This window comes from Sturnira hondurensis, unplaced genomic scaffold, assembly GCF_014824575.4.
Source record: "Sturnira hondurensis isolate 20B ecotype Veracruz unplaced genomic scaffold, ASM1482457v3 Scaffold0021214, whole genome shotgun sequence".
Classification (NCBI taxonomy): Eukaryota; Metazoa; Chordata; class Mammalia; order Chiroptera; family Phyllostomidae; genus Sturnira; species Sturnira hondurensis.
In genome coordinates this window covers 2,125,840-2,146,095 of record NW_028093845.1, presented here as the reverse complement: position 1 = coordinate 2,146,095, position 20,256 = coordinate 2,125,840, and the positions used below count along the sequence as shown (strand labels likewise).

The window sequence follows — 20,256 nt, the reverse complement described above, 5'->3', positions numbered from 1 at the left end:
ACAACGCCCACAGGCAAACAGCATATGAAGAAGGCAGCTGTGTCTGTTGAATTTGATCAATGTGGATAGCTAATTTAGTTGACAGAAGAATCCAAATGCCTTTTATTTTCCTCTAGAGCAAAATGATCTGTTTCTTATGATTTGAGGGCTCAATAAAATAATACATATATATATATTAAAGAGTAGTGCACATTAGCATGCTATGGAAACCAAGCACACACACATTTCTTAAATAAGCTACAAAACAATCCTACCCCAGGCACATTTATTTGAAGAGAAACAAGTTATTGACAGAAAAGTGTTGGAGTAAAAAAATGTCACTGTGGAAATAATAAATGACTGGGTGATGGCAATTGTTTGGAGAAGTAGGGGGATTGAGAAAAGGTTCACATTCAGCTATGATGAAATAATGCAGAATATGAAATTCAGAAAAATAATGTCATGTCCCATGGCACTTTTGAGTCAACACATATAAAAGAGACAGAGCAAAAACCTCTGCCTCCCCATGTACTCTCCTCTCCTCCCATCTCAGTGACCTTTGGAAGTGACATGGCCCCTTTTCAGGTGGCAAGAAGGATGTGGTGTGTGTAAATGCAATTACTGTACTTTGACTAGAGAGCTTCTAAGTCATGGTAAGGACATGGCAATAAGAGTAAAGCAGCTCTGTCCATTTTACTCAATCAAATTGCTTAGCTTCCTTGCGGTTTTTATCTTTATTGAGGTATAATAGACAAATAAAAATTTGTGTACATAAGTAACCTCCTTTTATATTAACCTGACTTCCAGCAGTCTGAAAGAATCAGTCAAGGGGAGATTCTCATCCCTACAGAAGGTATTGGCCATGCCGTCTAAGATCACTTGCATACAGAACACGCAATCAAACACTGGTGCCCACAGAGACACCGAATCCAGTTGTTTTCAACACCAGCCAGTTTCACATGCCCCTCCTCCCCTTCCCATCATGCCACCTTTTTCTTTATTTATGCTCATCTTTCTTTTTCTTGTTGCAGAATATTTTCACAAATAGTTCCAGTTCCTTCTCTATAGCCTTGCTTTATATTGCCATCAGAGAATTACTTTTTAAAAAAGATTTTTCTCTCTTCCTTACAAATCTGCTATCACTGTTGTATCGCAGAAGGAAGTCCACTATGTTTAATGTATCTCTCAACACTGCACATGCTCTAAGCCCAAGTAACGCGCCAGAACGGTTGCACTGGGCTCCCCACATTCCATCTCTACATGTTTTCCACAAGCTCCTTTCTTCCATTTGGAAGGACAGTCTTATCCTTTCTTTCTCCCTCCCTTTCATAGGCATGGAGAATGAAAACCCCTCTCATTCAGCCACATGTGAACAATGACTCACAGAGAAAGCATGAGAAAGTATGAGAAATGAGCCCCCACACTCAGAGTTTCATAAAACTAAAGAAAATCATCACATACTCTACTCTGCACTCTTCAAATGTAATCTCTTTCTGACCTTCCTTTGTTACGAATAGTATTAAAATGAGATGATATTTATCATACATCAAATTAATCATTAATATTGCTTTAATTATCATGGAATTGGGTTTTCTGTCTGAGGGTTCAGGAGCCAATTATTGTCAAACAATTACGAGCAATTAATGAAATTAATGAAGACGTGACCCAGCACTGAAATGCAGCAGAGTTTCTCTCGCTGCTTTGAAAATGGTGGCATGGGCCAGACCAGGGGGCGGCGAGCCTCTGGGGATGGCTACAGGGAAGGCAGTTCTGTTGTGGGACTCACCGTGTTAAAGATTTTTCTCATTCTTTATTTTTGAAAAGTAAATTCTACAGCACACGGCAGAGGCTTGAGCTTATTATCTCCAAATACCATTTGAAAATAAGTGATCAGCACTGTGGAGTCATTAAATATACACAATTGGAATATTGAGCTTATAATCTATGAGAACGACCTGGAATATATCACCTCATTATTTTATTTTATAGCCAAAGACATAACTTGCATTATGTTTCAGTGAACAATGAGCATCAAACCCTGACAAAATTACCTCATTTCTTTTTTATGCTTTCTCAATACAGGCAAATGCATTACAAACTCTAATTTATTCTGACCCAGAAATTGCTCGGTGGCATATTTCTGCAGGCCCTTGTGTGCATGAAACAAGAAGTCATTCAGTGTAGAATTATTTTTTCTTATTTTGTGTCCAAATGATTGTTTATATTCCCAAATGTTAGAAAAGTCAAATGAGCTAGTCAACTTTCATTATAATATTTCCCAGATGATAATACTGTTACCTAGGAGCAATTCTGTTCCACTATTTCTATAAACAACTGTGAAAACAAGTGTACCTTAGTCATATGATTTGATGCTGAGCATCTGAGTTTGTGTTGAGGTTCACCGAGTACGCCGTTAAGGATAATAACAGAGAAGGAGCTTTGCTAGTCGGCAAGGCCGAGGGCGGGAATGACAGTGGACGCAAGTACCAACCTTTGGGAATGGTGTTGGCTGATTTTCTTTTCTTTTTCATCAGGATCTGCACGCTGGCCTCTGTTCACTAAACGCTCAGCTGCCAGAAAAGGACATAAGGTTGGCACTCTTAGATAAGCATTTCTTAATATGGAAAAGCCCAGACACTTCCATTCCTGTCTGAACACATCTTAAGGATTCACTGTTGAGTGAAGGAAGGCAGCCACAAAGAGGACATGCTGTGTGATTTCACTCACAGAAAGTACAAAGCAGGTGGAACTAATCAGAAGCCTGGTTACCAGTGGGAACGGGGCAGGTTCTGTGGACTAGGAGGGGTGCTGGGCGGGGAGGGAGGGATGGAGGGAGGGGACTGCAGGGTGCTGGAAGTTTCTTATGCCCTGATCAGTGGTGGTTGTAAGGGTGCGTGCATTGGCCAAAATTTACTAGGATGCATTTTACTATATGTTTGTTACATCTAGGAAGTTTTTTTAAAGTTTTATGAAAGAAGCNAGGTGGAACTAATCAGAAGCCTGGTTACCAGTGGGAATGGGGCAGGTTCTGTGGACTAGGAGGGGTGCTGGGCGGGGAGGGAGGGATGGAGGGAGGGGACTTCAGGGTGCTGGAAGTTTCTTATGCCCTGATCAGTGGTGGTTGTAAGGGTGCGTGCATTGGCCAAAATTTACTAGGATGCATTTTACTATATGTTTGTTACATCTAGGAAGTTTTTTTAAAGTTTTATGAAAGAAGCCAAAGCATTTGAGAATAAACGGTTTATAATCACCCCACACTCCCCGGACGCACACAAAGGAGAGGGGTGCAGAGGCCATCCTCTCGGAGCCTGAAGTGCACACAGGACCGTCTGTGCCTTTTCCACTTCTCTTGCTCCACTCTACTACTTCGTCAGTCTCCTGTGTGGCCCAGATGAAACAGCAGAATCCTGCCTACTATGGTTCTCAAATCGTGCTCCTCTGGAAGGTGGGTTTCTGAGAGCTGGACTGAGGGTGTTCTAGGACTGAAATTGAGTAATAGTAGCAGCCTTTTTCCCATTTCACAGAAAAATGTAATGGGTGGTATTTTCTTTGTTTGATGCCTGCTTTTTTCCCCGTAAAATTCCCCTAAATCTATGTTACTCACTAGCACTGTTCTTTCACTGAATTTTACAAAAAAAAAAAAAAAAAAACACACCAAAATTGGTGAGCAAATAGTCAATTTATGTTAGATAAAATCATATAAACTGATGGTCATGTGGGGTTTGACAGCTCAGTTTTTATGGATAAGGGTATTGGTTATACATTAATGATCTCGAAATGGGAAATACATCAACAATGTTCAGTGTNTGTGGTTCTCAAATCGTGCTCCTCTGGAAGGTGGGTTTCTGAGAGCTGGACTGAGGGTGTTCTAGAACTGAAATTGACTAATAGTAGCAGCCTTTTTCCCATTTCACAGAAGAATGTAATGGGTGGTATTTTTTTGTTTGATGCCTGCTTTTTTCCCCATAAAATTCCCCTAAATCTATGTTACTCACTAGCACTGTTCTTTCACTGAATTTTACAAAAAAAAAAAAAAAACAAAACACCAAAATTGGTGAGCAAATAGTCAATTTATGTTAGATAAAATCATATAAACTGATGGTCATGTGGGGTTTGACAGCTCAGTTTTTATGGATAAGGGTATTGGTTATACATTAATGATCTCGAAATGGGAAATACATCAACAATGTTCAGTGTTTTTTAAATGTATAAAGTTTTAACAGAAGTTTGGATCCCAGTTTCTGGGGCATCTGTGCAGTTTGGAAACTTTGGCCCTATTGAGGATGAATATGCCTTTACTCCACAAGCACTGAGTCAATCCTGTATTCTAGACCCCAAGCAAAATAGGTCTATTTCCTTTCTTCAGCCTAAGAATTGTTATGATAACTAACCTCTCAGGGCCCTCCAGGGTGGTGACTCATGGTGAATCTTTGTGCTATAGCTCAGAGAAGGTGTGGGCCCAAGGGCGGGAAAGCAAACAGGTGGCTGAGCTGTTTGGTTTTTTTTCTTTCTTTTTTTTTTTTGCTTTAACATTTTACTATATCTTAACTTTTAATTTTTCTCGAATAATTACATATCAGTTTGATTTTATGGATGAGAGAATGAATATCGAGAGTAATGAAACAAATTTTGAAAGTATATACATATATTTAATTTTGAGTCAAGGCTAGACTTCTAAACTTAAAAACTCTTGACCACAGCCCTAAGATTTTTTATTTTGTACCTAAATTGTATTTGGTTTGGCCATTCTGTTTTATTTAAGACTTTCTTTTCTAGAGCAGTTTTGAGTTCACAGCAAAACTGAGGGCAAAGCAGAGAAACCCCATATCGGCCTGGTCCCCACACATGTGCAGTCTCCCCCATCACCAACATCCCTACCAGATGGCACATTTGTTACAATTGATGAACCTACACTGACACGTCATCATTACCCGGAATCCACAGATGACATGAGGGTTCTCCGTGAATGTTGTACACTCCCTGGGTTTGGGCAGATGTCTGATGGCGTGTTTCCACCATTGGAGCACCGTACAGAGTAGTTTCACTCTTAAAAATCCTCTGTGCTCCTTCTATCACCCTTCCCCACTGAGCTCCTGACAACCCCTGAGGTTTTTACTGTCTCCATAGTATTGCCTTTTCCAGAATGCTAAATAGTCAAAATCGTACAGAATGTAGCTTTATCATCTCTAAGATTTTAATCTATTCTTTATATTTAAAAAATGTTTATTGAACAATTTCTTTGCTTAACGTCCCCTACCTGGCACTGAGCATTTCCTTTCGAATCAGGCTAACAGGTACCTTATGTCCTGAATTCTGGGACATTTAGCAATTACTTAGAATCTCATGGTTCTACCAATGAATGACTTTCATCCCAGGAGATTCAATAAGCATCTTACATTTGTCCTTGTCTGACTCCTAAGAGACCTGAGTTTCTTTACCTCCACTGTCCTAGAACTCTGTGCAGGCACAGAACACTTCAAGAACTGAAGGGGTTAAAAGAGAGAAAAAGAGATCCAGGGAGATGGAAAGGGAGAGATTGCTGGAAGGAGCCACTGAGGCTGGTGAGGTGCTAGCTGGGAGCTCCCGCTGTGTCAGCCAGGCCTGGGGGCTACAGGAGAAAAGAAATGTCATCTTGGTGACACATATATTTATAGATAGCAAGAGAAAAAAGACAGGTAATTAAAAATCCAAAGCATGCTGTTACAAAAGGAGTCTTGAGATTCTGAAAATGATTTTTAATTTTGGAGTTAGGTGAGTGAAAACTCAGATGAAAGGTTCACGATAAGGTGACTTCAAAGTAGCTGTCTTCTCTTTTGAGGAGGAAAATGGTTATCAAATCCCCTTATTGATACCATCAGCATTGCCTGTGCCTGGCTCTTTGGTCTTATCAGACAATTTGACTACTTAGTGAGGCTGACTTTCCCCTACCTTTCATCTCCCCACACCTCATGGCCTCACTATCTCCTTTTCTATCTAAGAATATGAAAAGAGAATTTATGAAGTGATGCTGAAGAGCATTGAAAGGACAGCAGATTGAGACTTCCTGTCACCAGGTTCATGTTTGGCTACTGATGATACCGCATGCCACCGACAGGCCGTGGTGACAGAGCTTTCACACAGAGCCAGTGCAGGTCTTATTTTCTAGAATTAGAGGTTTGCATCCAACTCAGTAAATGTCAGTTAGACATTTAAGTTGGATAGCTACACTCTTTGTTTTCTTTTCACTGTGATGACACATTCATTCAGTAAACTCTTTAATTTTTAATTTTTAGTTATTTCAAAATCCCAAGTGGCTATTTATGCCTCTTGATGAATATTATGCACCAGGAGGGTGATGGAAGGCTGAGATGTGTTACCCAAAGTTTGCTTGAACAAATGAGGTTATCAGGGGAAACTGCAGATGACCCTTCCTTGGTCCACAGACGGTCATACTCATGAATATCCTAGGATCTGGTGATTTGTCCTAACTGCCTCTTGGTTTTGTGTGGAGAGGAGTGGTTATGGTGTGTGTAGAACTGAAAAATTGGCCCGCCACCTGCCATCTAGTGACCTTGGTACATGATTTTACTACCCCATGATGTTTTCCTAAAAATAGAATTGCTTCCAGGCTTAAATGAGATAGTGTCTAATCTGATCTAATCTACTCTAGCACCAAGACCCCCTTCACCCCTAGTAAGGACTGGTGTATGGTTTCATTCTGTAAATATCCCTGTGACTTCATGATCATCTCTGTCTCAGACAGAGAACTGAGTTCATTCACCTTATTCACACTGTAATTTCTTGGGACTGGAGGGATAAGGAAAGGCAGTAGCGTTCCTGCTCCAAAGGTTAGAGTTTGTGACAGGGAGTAAAGAGGAGCTGGGTGAAGCTACATAAGTACAGGAGGACATGCCTGAACCTGGAGCTCAGGGAAGCCCCTCTGTTTTATTTTTCTATTAAAATCACAGGATGAATAAACATCATCATGTTGGCTGTGATTTTGAAGTCACAGTCTTCTACCAGTGAGCTTAGTGCTTCCCTCACTGCCCATGAACTTGCCATGGGGATTTCTCCAGGAAACTAAAATTCATGAGATCCAGAATGGAATGGCGAGCTCTGAAAGCTCCCTCTGATGAGCTGGCAGCATCGCGTGTCCCCACTGTCTTCTGTGCCCTAACCTGGCTGAGGACCGCGGTTACCTGTATTCGTTCTCTTAGCAAGTTGATTTTTAATAGCCTTGAAAGGAATGCTATACCTCAAATTTTGCCATTGCCAGTGTACAATTCAATAATTTCTTAGAAAATTTTCAGTTGTTCAGTCATCACCCAAATCCAGTTTTAGAGCATTGCTATCACCTCAAATAATTTCCTCAAACTTGTTTACTGTCAAGCCTGCTATCTCCCCCAGCCCCTGGCGACCGCTCATCTGCTTCTTGTATCCATTTACTATCTATTTTCCATATATTCTATAGGAGGAATCATATAATATGTAGTCATTGGTATCTGGCTTCTTTCACTTAGCATAATAATTTTTATATTTATCCATGTTATAATTGTATCAGTATTTTATTTATTTTTATTGCTTAATGGTGTTCTGTTGTAAGAAAATACCCTCACTTGTTTGTTCATTTATCAGTTTGTGAATATTGGGGTTGCTTCTATAATAGTTTTTGGCTATTATGAATATTGTTGCTTTGAGCACTTGTGCACTTCTTTGTGGAAATATTACAGAGCAGACCTGTGGTGGGGACAAAATCCTATTAATAAATGGACACCTGCTCTTCTCCCAGAGTCCCCTGGTACTAGGTTTGTCTTGCCCACCACCAAGGAATAACGTCTCTGAATGCCAGTGACTGGTGAAAAGGAAAGGAATTATCTATTGAAAGGTTGTACAGACTCAGAGTAATGACTTACTGTGTTAATGAAAATCCCAAAGTCCCTTAAAACAAACACAAACACAAACACGCACAGTCCTTCCTTCCCCTTTTTGCCTAGTTCGGGGTATTGTATCTCAGGAAGATAAATAGAAGTCCACGCTCTGGTAGCCCCTGATTCTTCCCAGTAACCTGTGCTTGGCTGACAGGTTTCCTGCAGTTCCCAGCACCATCAGCTGAATCACCACTGAGATCTCCAGTTAATCTAAAACCACGTGGCACCTTCTCATGGCCCACCAGTGAGTCCTTTCACCCCTTTCCTTTCTGCAGCATCTCCTGCATTCTTCCGAACTGCTAACAGGGAGCTCTGCTTTGCTGCTACATCTTGCTTCCCAGCTTTCTAAGCTGCATGACAAAGGGAGCCCCAAAGCCTCCCGGTTTTCCCTTTCTTGCCAAAAGCTGAGTGGTCCCTCTCCTATCTCCAAGCTCTCACTCAGGTGCTGTAGCCAGGAGGGGTTGCCTCCCAGTTACATCCTGGGTGGAAGTCACTCTCTTCTCCCTGGATCAAAGAATGGCCATAGCTATCTAACATATTCATGAAATCAGTTAAAAGTGATAAATATGTTAAATGACTCTCAGAGGTTTGCTGCAAAACCGTTGCTATGCAAAACAGCTCTCAATGGCCCTGCTCCATGTGTCCCACCCCCAGTTTAGACTTGTGGGGGTGAGGACATCATATATACATATGATGTCTATATATATATAAAATTGATTATGCTATTGTCTCATTTCCCCTCTTCACTCCCCTCTACCCTGCACACCCTCTCCCACCCACATTTTTCCCCTTTAGTTCACGTCCATGTGTCTTACTTATAAGTTCTTTAGCTTCAACATTTCCTATACTATTCTTGCCTTCCCCCTGTCTATTCTCTACCTACCACCTATGCTACTTATTCTCTGTACCTTTCCCCCCCTCTCCTCCTCCCAGTCCCCTGTTGCTAACCATCCATGTGATCTCCATTTCTGTGGGTCTGTTCCTGTTGTAGTTGTTCATTTAGTTTGTTTTTGTTTTAGTTTTAGATGTGATTGTTAATAATTGTGAGTTTGCTGTCATTTTACTGTATATGTTTTTTATCTTCTTTTTCTTAGATAAGTCCCTTTAACATTTCATATAATAAGGGCTTAATGATGAACTCCTTGAATTTGACCTTACCTGAAAAGCACTTGATCTGCCCTTCCATTCTAAATGATAGCTTTGCTGGATAGAGCAATCTTGGATGTAGGTCCTTGCCTTTCATGACTTGGAATACTTCTTTGTAGTCCTTTCTTGCCTGCAAGGTTTCTTATGAGAAATCAGCTGACAGTCTTATGGGAACTCCTTTGTAGGTAACTGTCTCCTTTTCTCTTGCTGCTTTTAAGATTCTCTCCGCGTCTTTAATCTTGGGTAATGTAATTATGATGTGCCTTGGTATGTGTTTCCTCGGGTCCAACTTCTTTGGAACTCTCTGAGCTTCCTGGACTTCCTGGAAGTCTATTTCCTTTGCCAGGCTGGGGAAGTTCTCCTTCATTATGTGTTCAAATAAGTTTTCCACTTGTTGCTCTTCCTCTTTCCCTTCTGGTACCCCTATAATTCGGATGTTGGAATGTTTAAAGATGTCCTGGAGGTTCCTAAGCCTCTCCTCATGTTTTTGAATTCTTGTTTCTTCATTCTTTTCTGTTTGGTTGTTTCTTTCTTTCTTCTGATCCACTTCATTGATTTGAGTCTCCATTTCCTTCCCATCACTATTGGTTTCCTGTACATCTCCCTTCATTTCACTTAGCATAGCCCTCATATATTCGTCTAATTTGCGACCAAATTCAACCAGTTCTGTGAGTATCCTGTTCACCAGTGCTTTGAACTGTGCATCTGATAAGTTGGCTATCTCTTCGTCACTTAGTTGTATTTGTTCTGGAATTTTGATCTGTTCTTTCGTTTGGACCATTTATTTTTGACTTGTCGTGCCTGTTACACGGTGAGGGGCTGAGCCTTAGGTGTTCACTAGGGTGGGGCAACCCACGTCGCTGGGTTGTGACGCTGTATGTGGGGGCGGGGTCCAAGAGGGAACAATGGTACTTGCTCCTCTCTGCTGTATTTCAGTCTCTTCCATCTCTTCCCCCAAGCAAACTGGGCCCTTCTGGTGTGATTCCCGTGTGGGTGAGCCTCTGTACATTCTAGGACCCTGTGGGTATCTCCAGTGAACTCTCCTGTGAGGCTGGGAGTCTCTCCTGGCACCTCAACCCCCACAGGTGTTTTCAATCAGTGGCTCGAGGCTTTATTTCCCCGAGCTGGAGCACTGGGCCATGTGATCTGTCTCACTCCCCAGCTTTGTCTGGTTTATCTGCAAGAATGTGGGACCGCCGGGTCTGCTAGTTGTCTTGTACGCCACGCCACTCAACAATCACGGGCCTTGCTCGGTCCCTCCTTCCGGTCTGGATGAATATGTCTATTTTAACTCTTTGGTGGTTGGACTTCCATACAGTTAAATTTTCTGTCAGTACTGGTTGTTTTTTTTTAAATTTTTGTTGTTTTTATTTTGGTTGTTTGAGGAGGCACAAAGTGTCTACCTATGTTTCCATCTTGGCCAGAAGCCCCCACATCCTATATTTTTTAATGTTTCCTAGACACCCTGAGTTCTGGAGCCCATTACAAATCCCTATTTTGGATTCCCTGGGCTGCGTACTGTTACAGAAACACACATATTTATTTATTTTGTGTAGATCACTAGCAATGGGATTTCTGAATTTCATATTAAGATTATGTTTAGCTTATAGACAAGCTGACAAAGTGTTTTCCAAAGTAGTTGCACCGTTTCGCATTCCAGCCATTAAAGAACGAGGGTCCCTGCTTCTCCGCATTTTCAGCAACATTGGTGTCCTCTGTCTTTTTGACAATGCGAATTCTTTTGGGAATATAGCATTCCCCACTATGGTTTTGGCTGGCAAACAGAATTTTTCCATACATCCTTTTTATATTCTGAAAATGTGAAGGTTAAGCAATGTTCAGTCTCTCCTCTCACAATCTCGCTGCCAGAATGGCCCTGGGCCACATTAGGAGGCTCCACTTTAAGGTGCCCCACCCTCCTTGCTTGCAGACAGAAACCTCCTAATAGAAATACTGTGTTTCAGGCACCTTGTCCTTAGATCTTTTTATTTTGAAATGATTTTTTTTATGTAAGATGGTAACATTAGTGGAAATTGAGTGAATGAATTCTCTGTTCAAATTTTACTTCTTTGTAAGTCAAAAATCATTTCAAAATAAAAAGATCTAAGGAAAAGGTGCCTGAAACACAGTATTTCTATTAGGAGATTTCTGTCTGCAAGCGGGGAGGGTGGGACACCTTAAAGTGGAGCCTTCTAACATGGCCAAGGGCCATTCTGGCAGTGAGATTGTGAGAGGAGAGACTGAACATTGCTTAACCTGAAACACCAATCCAAAAGAACCTATGCCCCCTGATGTTCATAGCAGCACAATTCACAATAGCCAAGAGTTGGAAGAAACCTAGATGACCATCAGTAAATGACTGGATCAAAAAGCTATGGTACATTTACACGATGGAATTCTATGCTGCAGAAAGGAAGAAGGAGCTCCTACCCTTTGCCACATCATGGATGGAACTGGAAAGCATTATGCTGAGCGAAATAAGCCAGGCAGTGAAAGACAAATACCACATGATATCATGGTTAACAGGAATCTACACAAAACAAACAAGCAAGTAAAATATGACCAATGACACTCAAATACGGAACAGGCTGACAGGGTCCAGAGGGGAGAGGGGAGAGAATCATAGGGGAAAAGGGGATGGACTCACATGAACAAGTATAAAGGACACATGGACAATAACTAAGGGTGGGAGGCCAGAAATGGGAGGGAGGCGGGGAGCATGGGACAGGGGGTGGGCAGGGTTGGGAACATAAGACAGAAAGCTATACTTGAACAAGAATTAAATAAAAAAATTATTTAAAAAAACATCTTACATAAATCAAGTGAAATTCTAAAAACTCAGAATTCAATATTGGTGTGATACTATACACCAGCAATTTTCAACTTTTTCATCTCATGGTATACATAAACTAATTACTAAATTCTGCAGGGCCCCCCCAAAATATTTTTTTTGCTGACCTGACAAAAATAGGTATAATTTTGATTCATTCACACCAAACAGCTATTGTTGTAGTGGCTGCTATAATTTTTTTTTAACTTGACAGTCTAAGGGAAAAGAGTGCAGTGTTCCTGACTAAATAGTCAGGTGTTGAATGTTTTAAAAATTCTTGTGGCTCTGGCCAGATAGCTAGCTCAGTTGGTTAGTTCCATGCCCATATGCCAAAGTCACTGGTTCAATATCTGGTCAGGGCACATATAAGAAGCAACCAATAAATACATAAATAAGTGGAACAACAAATTGATGTCTCTCTCTCAAATTGATAAATTAAAAATAAAAAGAAATTCTTGCAACAAACCAGTGTGCCAGTCGAAAATTTCTACTATAAACCAAGCTTCAGTATTTATTTGGATTTTATTAATTTTCCAATTAATGACCTTTTAGTATTTTATTATCCCATTTGGATCCCATTTTGCCTGAAGTTATCAAGACTTCTCAGTGTGTAATTGTCTTGGCTTATCTAGTTCATCTGTCTTTCCATTCAGATTTTAGAATAAAATTGTCAAAATATTTCTAAAGTCCTGCTGGCATTTTGATGGGTATTGTGTTGATTATATTGTTGAATTTGGGAGAATTGATAGATTAACTATACTGAAACTTCCAATAATGAACATGGTATACAACTCTATTTATTGAGGTCTTCTTTGATGTCTTTCATTTTTCACCTGTGTTTTGTAAATTTTAGCATACAGATTATGCACATATTTTGTAAGATTTACACCTAGGCAATTCATTTTTGGGGTGCTATAATAAAATTTTTGTATCAATAATTCATGTCTTATTGCATGTCATATGCAATTGATACTTTAAATAAACCCTGTATGACTCTGTATTCTGCAATGCAGAGTAGAATTTACCTATTATTTGTAGAAGATTTTTCTTTTTTAGATTTTTTGGGAATTACTAGGTAACCAACCATGCCTTCTACAATAGAGACTTCTGATTTCCAACATGATGTTAAATAGTAATAAGGAGTGTATATTTATTTGGCAATCATTTTGGCTTTTGTCATTGATTATAATGCTAGTTGTTTTTCATAGATGCCACTTAAACATTAAGGAGGTCCTCTTCTATCCTAATTTACTGAGAATTTATATCATACATGAAGATTAATTTTTTGTTAAACATTTTTCCTGAATCTATGTGACTTATCTCATTGATACATTAATTTGATATCCTGGTATTGATAGCCTGAAATTCCCATTATAAACATCACTTTCTACTAATGTATTATCTTTTTTATACTTTGCTGGTTGGAGATAGTTGAGTTTAAATTAATGAGAGGTATTGTTATCTAGTTGGCTTATTGTGTATCGCCTTTGCCTGATTTTAATATTAGGGTAATGTTAGTCTTGCTTTCTATATTCAATTTCTATTCTATATTCTGGAAGAGACTATGTAGACATTTTTATTTGGCTTTATTAAGAAATAAGTGGCATTCATCACTTTATAAGTTTTCACTTACATATATTGTGAAATTATTACAGCCATAGATTTAGTTCACAACTAACAATTCTTTCTTAAGTAATTATTATACTTCACCAGAGAAATCATCTGCCCTGAACCCTTTTTTTACTGGAAGATTTGCAAGTACAAATTTAAGTTTTTTACTAGATATAACACTATGTTGGAAATATGAGTGAGTTTTGGTAGTTTTGTCTTTTATGGAGTTGGTTAATTTCATGTTAAATTGTCAAATTCTTAGGCATAGTTTGTTTGTTTATTGATTGATTGTCCATGAAATGTCTATGGGGTCTGTTGTTGTTACTCCTTTTCTGTCTTAGCAAGCGCTATGTTCCTGGATTGTATTAGATCAGTGACCTCTCCATGCTCCTGCCCTCTAGCTTAACATTTATGTCTGCTCTTCTCTCAAGGGTTGAGAGGATTTTTCCTGGTCCACACACCCAGCTGCCATGGGTTTTCACCAGCATCCCAAGGGTGACAATGTTTATATACATGGATTATATATATTTTTTACATTCTTTGGAAATTTCTAGGTAGGTACACATTCTTAAAGATCATAGGTGTTTCCCTTTACAGTATTTATGGAGATTGTTTGAAGGAAAATGCCTGTAAGATGATGCACATGAGGATAGATGCTACATTTGCACACCAAAGAGCTCTGTGCTCTCTAGCCTATGTATTTTCACTTTCTCTGAATGATTCTTACTTGTGTCTGGGTACATCTCTTCCCAGATAAGTCAGTGTTCCCAGGTTGTCTCATTTCTCTCTTTAGGCACCAGTGTCTGCTTTGAATTTGGGCAAGTTGGTGGCTTTCCAACATCAATATGCAAATAAGTTCAAGAAAACCCAAACTTACTCTTTTTCTTTGTAAGTTTTGGAGCAACTGGAAGTCAGTTGTAATCTTTTTGTCTCTCAGATTTTACTTTCTTCATTGTAAAAAGACATTGAAAGCATTTGACGTAAATAATAAAAAGTAATATTAATTTTAATATTAAGAGTGACAATTTAGGTGACTGCTAAATATATATTTAGCATCTTCTTTGGCCAGGCACTGTGCAAGGTACTCTACATAACATCTAATTTTTAAAAAATCACAATTAGATAAATTACATTATTGTTATTTTCTGTTTTTATAATTTAGAAAATTAAAACCCAGAGATTCTGAATTTCACCAAGTCACAAAAACAAAATTAATAAAACATAGCTGAATATAAATTTTGTAAGTAACATTTCTGCTCATTTAAGGTACATACAGTGTGGCTATAGAGCATAGGTAATAGAATGTGTATCTGCATACACTGAATAATTGTGTTTAATACACACCATAGTTTCCATGCATGTAGAACATACAGTGGTATAGAATAAGCTTATGTTATGACCGATGAATCAAAAGGCTTCTGTTATTGCAGAAGTAAATCTTTACTTGTAACAGTTTCCTAAATAAAGGTTTCCAAGAAATGATAACCAAGGACACCATTATTTCTGGAAACCAGTGTAATTCATTAATCTGCAAATCATGAATATGCAGCTTTCTAAAATAGAAGTATAGTAACAATGAGATCATAACTAAAATATTATGAGAACCTCCTGAACACAAGTTTGTAAAAATTATCTTAAGTTCCTAATGGGATCTAAGTTTTCATTAGAAGAAATACCCTAAATAAACTGTTAAAATCTCATTCTTGGAACTGCAATAATTTAACAAAAAGAGAAGAGAGCCTCTATTTCAGTATTTACACTACTGAGTGAGTATAATCTTTGAGTGTTGCAGTAACAATTATATTTTCCAAAACTCACATTTTATGTGAGTTTTATGAAAAGCCTGGAAACCAAAACAAAACAACCTAATTAGAGGCTAGTAATATTTTACTGTAATTGCCCTATAAACTGCCCCCCTACAAGTGTTGACTTTTATAGGTTAGATCACAAGGTATAATTAACTTGTGATTAATTAGTTTAGGTACTTTTTAGCATAATTAAAGAGAAGATATCTGATATAGCTTACTTTTAAGAAAAAATTGAGTTTTCTTAAATAACCCGAGAAAGGCATCTGGGTGAATCAACAAACTGTTCCATATTTGTATTTCTGCTGTTCCATTCCAATGCAAGAGAAGAACATTTGCAGGAGCTGAAATATTATGAAAAGTCATAGAATGCAATTGAAAATGCTGTTGCTGTGTGACCTACAATAGCCAATCTATTAGTACAAAGTTCTAGAACTCCAAAGTCAGAGAACTTCAAACCACTTTATTATGAGAATTGCTATGAAATCACTGGAATCAGAGGAGCAGGAGAACGTTGACAGAATGAAAGAACTGTCACACAGATCAATGGTACAAAAGAAGAAGCCCAGAAATAGACCCACACAATATAGTCAACTGACCTCTGACTTTGCAAAAGGAGCAAAGACATTTAACAAAGAGAATTTTTAACAAATGATGTTGGAATAACTTTACAGCCATATGCAAAAACAGGAACCAAGGCTTGGTTAGACCTTATACCCTACATTTAAAAATTACTCACAGTAAACCAAAGATAAAAATATAAAATGTAAAATTATAAAAATGCTAGAAGAAAATATAGGGACAAACCTAAGTAGGTTTGGATTTGGTGACAGGTTCTAGATATAATACCAAAAGCATTTTATGAAACAGAAAATTTATAACATGGACTGTATTAAAATTTAAAATGTCTGCTTTGTGGAAGTCTCTGCTAAAAAAAATGAAAAGAGAGCAACGGGAGGAAATATTTACAAAAGAAAAATCTAATAAAAGACATACATCTAAATTATACAAATAACTATTAAACTTCAAGTATAATATAACAAACAATCCAATTTAAAAATAGATGAATAATCTGAATAGAGACCTTACTAAAGAAGATGTATGGTACACAGAGGGGAAGGGGGAGGAGGGTACTGGGGGAAAGAAGGGGGTTGTCAAGGAACAGGTAAAAAGGACACATGGACAAAGACAAAATGGGATAAGACTGAGAGTGGGAGGTGGGGCTGGTTAGGGCAGCAGGGAATGGTGGGAGAAAAATGTAGACAACTGTATTAAAACAACAATTAGAGGGAAAAGATGTATGAATGACAAATAAGCAGGGGTGCAGACTGAGAAGCACCAGGATTCAGGCTGTTGTTGCTGGTTTGGGAAACTGAGAGCGCGGGACTTGAGCCAGCGCTCCCACAGTCTCGGGGGAACTTCGGACTAATGACAGGGCCCCTTATAGAGCACCAGTCACCAGCTCCATCTCTACCCAGCCAGCACAGACTGAGAAGCACTGGGAGTCAGGCTGTGGCTGCCGGCTTAGAAGAATTGTGAGTTGCCCTGTGTGTTCAGCCACAGCACTAGAAAAGGTCCAAGCCCAAGCCTGTGAGACCAGGAAAGCCTGGCTGGCAGTGCGTGCCCTCACGCCAGGCCAGAGCTGGGAAGCCTGGGGAAAAATCTACTCTCAGTGGGGCATGGGAGAGCTGCCCCAGTCTGGATCTCAGGAGGGCACTGGCAAGACCAGCTGAGTTCACCGAGATGAGAGAAAGGCCACACTAATAGCTCCTCAGGCTGCTGCAGCTAGTGAGACCAGAAGAAAAGGTTTGACCAGCTGGAGACCAACAAGAGGAGTAGGTGGAAGTAGAGAACACCAAGAGACCTGCAGGAGACTGCACCACTGAATTTCACAGGCATCCTACCACAGAAATTCACACCATAAACCCAGGGAACCAGAGCAGATCACTTTAAGAAGCTGAGGCCAACAAGAAGAGCAACACAAACAATGGGAAGACAAAGAAACAATTCCCAAATGAAAGAAAAAAAGGAAGTCTCAGAAAGAATGTTAGATGAAATAGAGGCAAGCCGACTATCAGATATTGAATTCAAAGCACTGGTTATCAGGAAATTCAAAGAGCTTACAACGAACTACCAGAAACTACAGGGGAGCTACAATGAACTCTCTGCAAACTATACCAACATGAAAAAGGAACTAGAAACCATCAGTAAAGGCCAAGAGGAAATGAAGAATACAATTTCTGAACTGAAGAACACAATAGAAGGTATGAAGAATAGAATCAATGAGGCAGAAGATGGCATAAGTGAGATCGAAGACAGGATAGAAATAATCTCCCAGACGGACGAAGTAATGGAAAAGAGACTCAGAAAAAATGAGGAGAATTTAAGAGAAATGCAAGACAATATGAAATGAAATAATATCCAAATAATAGGAATACCAGAAGGAGAGGAAGAAGAACAAGGGATAGAAAACCTACTTGAAAGAGTAATAATGGAAAATTTTCCTAAGTTGAGGAGAGATAAAGTCACACAGATCCAGGAATCTCAGAGAGTCCCAAGCAGGTGGAACCCAAAGAGGCCTACTGCAAGACACATCATCATTAAAATGGCAAATCTCCAAGACAAAGAGAAAATCCTAAAGGGAGCAAGGGAGAAAAAGGAAGTAACATACAAGGGGTTCCCAATAAGGCTGGCTACTGACTTCTCAATGGAAACATTCCAAGCAAGAAGAGAATGGCAGGAAATATTCCAAGTAATGAGAAACAGAGGCCTACACCCAAGGCTACTGTATCCAGCAAGGCTCTCAATCAAGACAGAAGGCCAAATAAAGAGCTTCCAAGACCAAAGAAGTCTAAAAGAATACACCTCCACCAAACCAGCTCTACAAGAATTACTAAAAGGGCTGCTTTAAAGAAAGGAAGGAAAAGAGAGAGACGGAAAGGAACACAGGTGCACAAATAGCAATGAATAAGTACCTTTCAATAATAACCTTAAACATAAATGGATTAAATGCACCAATTAAAAGACATAGAATAGCTGAATGGATAAGAAAGCATGACCCACACATATGCTGCCTACAAGAGACCTACCTCATGTCAAAAGACCATCACAGACTAAAAGTGAAAGGATGGAAACAAATTTTCCAAGCAAATGGACAAGAAGAAAAAGCTGGGGTAGCAATTCTCATATCAGACAAAATAGACTTCAAAAAAAGGGCCATAAAGCGACACCCAGACGGTTACTTCATAATACTCAAGGGAAGAATGCACCAAGAAGACATCAACATCATAAATATATATGCACCCAACACAGGAGCACCCAAATATATAAAGAACATCCTAGAGGACCTCAAGAAAGATATTGACAGCAACACAATTATAGTAGGGGATTTTAACACCCCACTGTCTAAAATGGACAAATCTTTCAAACAAAATATCAAAAAAGATATTGCAGCATTAAATGACACCCTAGATGAAATGGACCTAATTGATATATATAGAGCCCTCCATCCCAAAGAAGCTAAATACACATTCTTTTCAAACGCACATGGAACATTTTCAAAGATAGACCACATGATAGGACACAAAACGAGTCTCAACAAATTCAGGAAAATAGAAATCATACCACCCTGGCTGGTGTAGCTCAGTGGATTGAGCGCGGCCCTGCGACTCAGACGATCGCGGTTCGATTCTCAGTCAGGGCACATGCCTGGGTTACAGGCCAGCTCCCTGCAGGCCAACTCCCAGCGGGGGACGCACGAAAGGCAACCATACATTGATGTTTCTCTCCCTCTCTCCTTCCCTTCCCCTCTAAAGATAAATAAATAAAATCTTTATAAATAAATTAATTAATTAAAAAAAAAAGAAATCATACCAAGCATTTTCTCTAATCACAAGGGACTGAAATTGGAAACCAACCCCACAGGAAAAAAACCAAAACACCCAAAATCATGGAGACTGAATGGTATGCTATTAAACAATGAATGGGTCAAGATTGAAATTAGGGAAGAAATCAGAAAGCTTCTGGAAACAAATGAAAAGGAACTCACAACAACCCAAAACCTATGGGACACAGTGAAGGCAGTCCTGAGAGGGAAGTTCATAGCAATACAGGCTTACCTAAAGAAGATAGAAACATTTCAAACAAACAACCTAACCCAACGCCTGCAAGAACTCGAGGAACAACAACAAAGACAGCCCAGAGCAAGTAGAAGGAAGGAAATAACCAAGATCAAAGCAGAATTAAATGACATAGAGACTAAAAGCACAATTCTAAAGATCAATGAATCCAGGAGTTGGTTTTTTGAAAAGATAAACAAAATAGACAAACCTTTAAGTAGGCTCATTAAGAAAAGAAGAGAGAGGACACAAATAAACACAATCAGAAATGAAAGAGGAGAGATTACAACTGATACCACAGAAATAGAAAGGATTGTAAGAAATTACTATGCGGAACTGTATGCCAAGAAATTTGAAAACCTGGGTGAAATGGACAAATTTCTAGAAAAATATAATCTTCCAAAACTCAATGAAAAAGAAGCAGAAAACCTGAACAGGCCAATAACAGCAAATGAAATTGAAGAAGTAATCAAAAAACTCCCATCACACAAAAGCCCTGGGCCAGATGGTTTCACAGGAGAATTCTACAAAGCTTTTAAGGAAGAGCTAACCCCTATTCTTCACAGACTATTCCAAAAAATCCAAAAGGAGGGAAAACTCCCCAACTCTTTCTATGAAGCCAGCATCACCCTAATCCCAAAGCCAGATAGAGACACAACAAAGAAAGAAAATTACAGACCAATATCACTGATGAACATAGATGCTAAAATCCTCAACAAAATATTGGCAAATCGCATCCAACAATATATCAAAAAGATCATACACCACGACCAAGTGGGATTCATCCCGGGGATGCAAGGATGGTTCAATATACGCAAATCAATAAATGTAATACACGAAATAAACAAAAGCAAAGACAA

General features: G+C 39.2%; 1 pseudogene; it reads right to left on the bottom strand.

The window, feature by feature from the left end:
* LOC118977135 (ribosomal protein L18-like) overlaps nucleotides 1–20,256 on the bottom strand; it is a 155,407-nt pseudogene that overhangs the window by 122,971 nt on the left and 12,180 nt on the right.